The 6,000-nt window shown below is 44.2% G+C and overlaps 1 pseudogene; it reads left to right on the top strand.

Annotated features, from left to right (window-relative positions):
- The first annotated feature begins 4,718 nt into the window (after positions 1 to 4,718).
- On the top strand, positions 4,719 to 4,817 carry LOC125928675 (uncharacterized; annotated as a pseudogene).
- The last annotated feature ends 1,183 nt before the right edge of the window (positions 4,818 to 6,000 follow it).

Here is a 6,000-nt window from a genome sequence, read left to right as displayed (position 1 = left end):
GCCATGCTTCTATGGCATATGTCTGACCCCCTATGCCATGATAATAACTCAATCCTGTGTACCTGGCTTTTGCCAACACAACTTTTCTGAGGAGAATACTGGCCTTTCATTCTGGTCCAGGTTCTTATAGGGCCCGTTGTCATCTTCTCCTAAAGGATATCGCTTCTACCCCTCACTTGATTATTTAGGACTGAATGGTTTGTACTAAGTCAGCAAGATAAAATAGTTGCCCTTGAACACCTGCCAGAGAGCGCATTCTTCAAGTGCATTGTTACAAGGTGGTCGCCAAAAGTACAGAAGTACCACTGAGAGGAGGGTATTTGGCAAAGGTTTCACCCATCTCCCAGGTATTCTGAGTATCCCTCTGGATCAAGCCGGACTAGTGCTGAATCACTCAGTGCTATGAACATCCACAATGCCAGCACAGTCACTGAGTGAGAACTATATACAAACACTTGGCCAAGGGCTCTATCAATTATTATCTCATTTAATTTCCATAACAACCCTAGAAGGGAGGTACTATTTTTAAAAATGTTTTTAATATTTATTATTTTTGAGAGAGAGAGAGAGAGGAGAGAGAGAGAGAGGCAGAGAGAGAGGGAGACAGAATCTGAAGCAGGCTCCAGGCTCCGGGCTGTCAGCACAGAGCCCAACGCGGGGTGTGAACCCACGGACCAAGAGATCATGACCTGAGCCGAAGTCAGACGCTTAACCGACTGAGCCCCCCAGGTGCCCAAGGGAGGTAGTATTACTTTGCCCATTTACAGATGGGTACCCGTGTACCGGAAAAGTGAAGCAGTGTGCCCAAGGTCACACAGCCACTTAATGGCAGAGCCAGACGGGACTTCAACACAGAGCACTGTGCTCTGTGGCTTTGGGGACTTTGCCATCAGCCCGTGTTGAGGATACTCTGTTTTGTGACATGAAACATCATCCACTTAGGAAGGAAAATATTCTTATCTGATCTTGGTACCAAGGAGAGTGGGATGTGTCTATAAATTCTAAAACTTATTTATTCTAGCAACTATTTATCAAACACATACTAAGTGGCTGGTGCTGTGCTAAACACTTCATATATAATATTTTATTTTGCCCTCAAAATAACCTCATGACTACAGTTTTATCCCCATTCCATGTAAAGAAACTCAGACTCCAAGAGATTAAGCAATTTGCTCAAGGACAAAACACGGAGCCTGTTGGAGAGCCAGGTCGGCTTGACTACAGATCTGCTTGGCCACCGGGTTCTCCCGTATTCTGAGCACTGTGGGTGTGCAGTTGACCAGGTTTCCCCTAGACAAGGGACTGTGAGGAAGCTTGGTTCACAGGCGGCTATATGAACCACGCTTAGCTAGAATGTAGTTCATTGTGAGGTGCAATTCACTCTCATTCTTGGCTCTGTCCAGTCCCTTTTTTTCTTAGTCCAATTTTAAAAATTGGACCCATCTTTTCTTATTTTGTGTAACTAAAGCCCCCTTAACTCTTTTCTGGAGCAAGATGGGTATCAATCAACAAATATATTAAATATTATAGCCCCATTTCACAGATGAGGAAACCGAGGCACAGAAGAATTAAGTAACTTGAATAGGGTCCCCTAGTTTACAGGTGGTAGAATCAGGACTGCAAACCCAGGTGATCGGGCTCCACAGGCTGAATCCTTGCCCACTCTGCTAAGCTACCAGCAGCTACCAGGGCAATGGAAGGAGCCAGGAGTGTCTCTTAGAGTGAGCTCTGCAGGTAGCTAGAGGGGAGACTGGGACCCAGGCACGAAGGGCTCCCTGTGAGTGGGTGGCCACCCATTGTGTTGATGGCTCAGGCCCACGGGCTCATCAAAACCCTCTGAAATGCAAGGCTCCCACTCTTGTCAAATTGAACCGGCTTTGCAGATTTCAGTTTCAATCCTGCCAACTTGAAAGTTTTAGCATTTCAGCTGTTTCAGAATTATAAAAGCCTACAAATGCTAAGGTGCTTTTTTTAGAGTTAAAAAAAATGTGTCTTTTCCCCACCATCACATAACAATCTGAAGGGATTTTTTTGCAGATTCTTGCCAAATGTGTATTTTTAAAGATTGCATTTGGCTAAAGACCAGAAGTGGAAAATCTGGGAGGAATGTTGAGGAAGTTCTAAGGCATATTCATAGAGGAGGAGAGGGGAAAGCTCTTTCCTCTCTGCAGACCCCTGGGTCTGCTGGGGTGGATGTTGTTTATTTCAGCTTTCTTGCTACCTTTGGTGACAAAGAGTTTCTTTAAAATACTGACACCTCAGCTGGTTGGGTGGCCCAGAGGACATGTGGAGTGTGGCCCTGGCCAGGGAGGACCACCATCACTGCATGAAAAGCTCCCGGCTCAGCAACTGTCACCAGGAGCCAGATGGCCTCTTAGTGGACAAAGTTACTGCACTTATTGGATCAGGTGGCAGCTCAGTCCTCACTAATTAGGTGTCTTGTGTGTGTGTGTGTGTGTGTGTGTGTGTGTGTTTATGTGTCACAGACTCTTCCCCAGTGTGAATCAGCTCAATCATCATTTTGCAGTGTTTCAGATTCAGATTGCAAACATCCACCAACAAATAGGAGCCTTGCTTTCTAACGAGCTGGAGATGTGTGGAAAATAGAATCACTCACAGTAGTAGTGAGCCACAGATGTTCCATGGAGACAGCCGGCTGTGCCAAGCACAGACGGTATGTGTGACCACGAGACAGGATGCAGAATCTTGCAATGAAAGTGTTGCCCACAGAGCCCAAAAGATGAAGAGATGAAGACAGGCAGAGATGGAATCTGGTTTCTTCTTCCAAAGTCCTGGCCTTCTGTATAGCTGCCTGACACTCCATTTGGGAGTGGTCCAAAACGCTGAATGTTTAAATTTGAGTAACTGCCACCAAGGCCTTCACTACCAAAGTAAAAAGATGCTTCTAAGGAATCAGAATAACCTGGGTTCAAATCCCAGCCCCAACCCTCTACTGACTGAGTGTCTGTAACAAGTCACTTAATCTTTTAGGACCTTGCGCATAATAATAGGGCTTCCCTGTTGGGTTTTCGTGAGGATTAAATGAGAGAATACCAAGAAGCCTCTTGGCATCATGCCTACTCACAGCATATGTTCAGTAAACAATAGCTATTACCACCACCATCACCATCATCACCATTACTACATCATCATCACCACCACCCTTATCACCATCATCACCATCATCATCACCACCATCACCATCATCACCATCACCACCATCACCATCATTTCTAGCTCTGCAATCCTAGCAAGTTTGACTGACCTGCTAAATTTCATTTTTCTCCTCTGTAAAAATGGAAATAATTATGTCTACTTCAGAGTTGAGTTAATGTTTATTAACTTCCAGCACAGTGCCCAGCACATAGATGCTCAGGAAATGTGAATTAATTTTTCTTCTCCATATTACCTTCAACCTTACTTTAAAACATCACTGAATTTGGTTATTAAGAATCAATATTTATAGTTCAGTGCAGGTTCCCTCAGGACCCGTGAGCCAAGAGGCATGGACATCGACCTGTCCTCCAGGAGATGATCCTCTAACAGGTAAGACAAAAGCTGAGTAGAATGGTTATGTTTCCAGGGAGACCAAGAGGTTAGAGAGTCTCAAGGCATTTGCTCAAGGATAACAAAGTGGTTCCCAAACAGGTCATTCTGAGTCCAGAGTCTACACTTTTAACCATGACTATCACGACTACCATGGCTTCCAGGAGAGAATGGGTAGAGGTGAAACCAAGGGTTTCCATTTCTCTTAATTGCTTCAGTTCTTTGTTTTGAGGAAGAAAAAGAGAGAAGGGGAGGGAGAAGAAAAATGGTTTCTGATTTGTGTGTAGGGGCAAACAAGTATGCTCCTAGTGTCCTGGGAGCTCACTCAGTTTCCTTTGAATAAGGAAGGCCCTACTCAGAGGTCAAGATCACTTTAAATACCTTATAGAGGAGTACTCCTCCTTCACAGCAGGAGGCAGGGCTTGGCCCCTGCCACTGTTCAAGGCAAATAGCAGAGTTTGTGTCACTGTTGGGGCTCTGATGAAACAGCTCCAGCAATGGCATCCTTGGAAGAAATCCCACACAGTGGTTAAGAGCCCAGGTTTGGAGCCAAACAGAACGGGAATCACATCCCAGCTATGCTACCTACTGGATGAGTGACCTTGAGTAAGTGGCTTAAACTTTCTAAGTCCCTGGTTTCCATTTCTGTAAAGTGAGGATGGTAGTTAATAGGATTTATATCTTACATGGAGGGTAAAAACACAAACATGCACTTAAGGCACTAGCTTATTACATGGGAATCACTCAATAAATGGCTTTGCTGTTTTTATTGTTTTCAGAACAGTGCCCCCTGGGGGCGGGCATGGTGGTGGCAACAGAGGGTGCTAGGGACAACTGAAACTCAGAGCTCATATTTGTGCTTCCAACCCATTCTAGGTGGTCTCCTTTCACTACAAAATCTTTGAATGTATGTGTGTGTGTGTGTGTGTGTGTATGTGGGGGGGTATCTTTTAATAATTAAGACATTTTCCTGATAACCACCCCCTTGCTACAATCTGTAGCAATAACCTGTCCATATCTATTAAAATCATAACCCCATACCTCTACTGATTTAGCAATCTCATTTTTGGTAATCTAGTCTATAAAAACAAAAGCACCAGCATATAAGGACACATGCGTAAAAATGACTGAAAGTGAGACAAAACAAAACAAAATTGGAAACAAGGTGGATAGTGCTCGCTTCGGCAGCACATATACTAAAATTGGAACGATACAGAGAAGATTAGCATGGCCCTGCGCAAGGATGACACGGAAACAAGGTGGATATTCTTCGACAGGGAAAAGGTTGAATACACTGAAGGGATTCCAGTCTGTGGAATATTAGGCAACCATTAAAAAGATTGAGTCAGATCAGTGCCTATAAGCCTGGAGGAATATCTATGATGTATTGAGGGAAAAAAGCAAGTGGCAGACTAGTATCTCCAGTGTGGATTCAATTTTAAAAATCAAACAATGCCGTTCCCCCACCATGTGCATGTATGTATGCGTTTCGAGAGTGAAGATACGGAGGAAACACATCTAGCTGTTGACATTGGTCACTTTGGAGTGAGGTAGGGAGGGGACAGAGAGGGAGTTGGGCAGGGCATATTATTACTTCTCTTTCTATTTTTAGATGGTTTCACTGTTTAGAGTAAACAAATGTTACTCTTACAATTTTATCTAAGTAACCTCTACACTCAACGTGGGGCTCAAACTCAGGATGCCAACAGCAAGAGCCACACGCTCTACGGACTGAGACGAGCTTGTGCTATAGGCGATCACATAAAATAGGCTTTTCTGGACACTCCCAAGTCCTTGAGGGAAGGGGTCACACCTTTTCAGCTTTGCTGGTCTCAGACCTGCTCAGTGCCACCCTTACCAGAGGAAGTCCTCAGTAAGTGTGAAATACATGATTGAGCATTTACTCAGCCAGTGTTATGGGATCTGGCTTTCCAGGGAGCCCACTGATCTCGAAGTGAGTTTCCACTCAGACAAACCTCCTGATGGCGATCATGCTTAGCTAATTCCCTACCACAGAGCTGTGTTCTTCAATGCTTCCTTTTCAGTGATTGATGACTGTGAAAAATTGAAGTGGCAAAGCTGGTCAATCACCCTGGAAGATGACACTTAGCTGGGAGGTCTAGTGGCTTTGCTGGATGACAGTTAGGACCCCTAAAAGGACCTCTTCACACTTAACACACACCAACCTGAACAAGGAGCAAATTTAAATCTGGGTTAAAAAGTCCCAAGGGCAAAAACGTGTTGCTCAAAATGGCATTTGGCTAGCTACCTTCCAACAGCTTTTCCCAGCTTCTTAAAAAATACATAACATACCAGAAAGAGATAGACTCATAAGCCTAAAACCAAAGACTGAAAGACAACCTAATGGCACAGTCTTGGGAGAAACAACGCCAACTATTAATGCAGTTGGAGATAAATGAGAAATAGAGGGGGAAAAAAGACAGATTTGAAAGA

This window comes from Panthera uncia, chromosome E3, assembly GCF_023721935.1.
Source record: "Panthera uncia isolate 11264 chromosome E3, Puncia_PCG_1.0, whole genome shotgun sequence".
NCBI classification, from domain to species: domain Eukaryota; kingdom Metazoa; phylum Chordata; class Mammalia; order Carnivora; family Felidae; genus Panthera; species Panthera uncia.
Note: the sequence above shows the minus strand (reverse complement) of the source record. Positions and strands in the feature narration are given on the sequence as shown.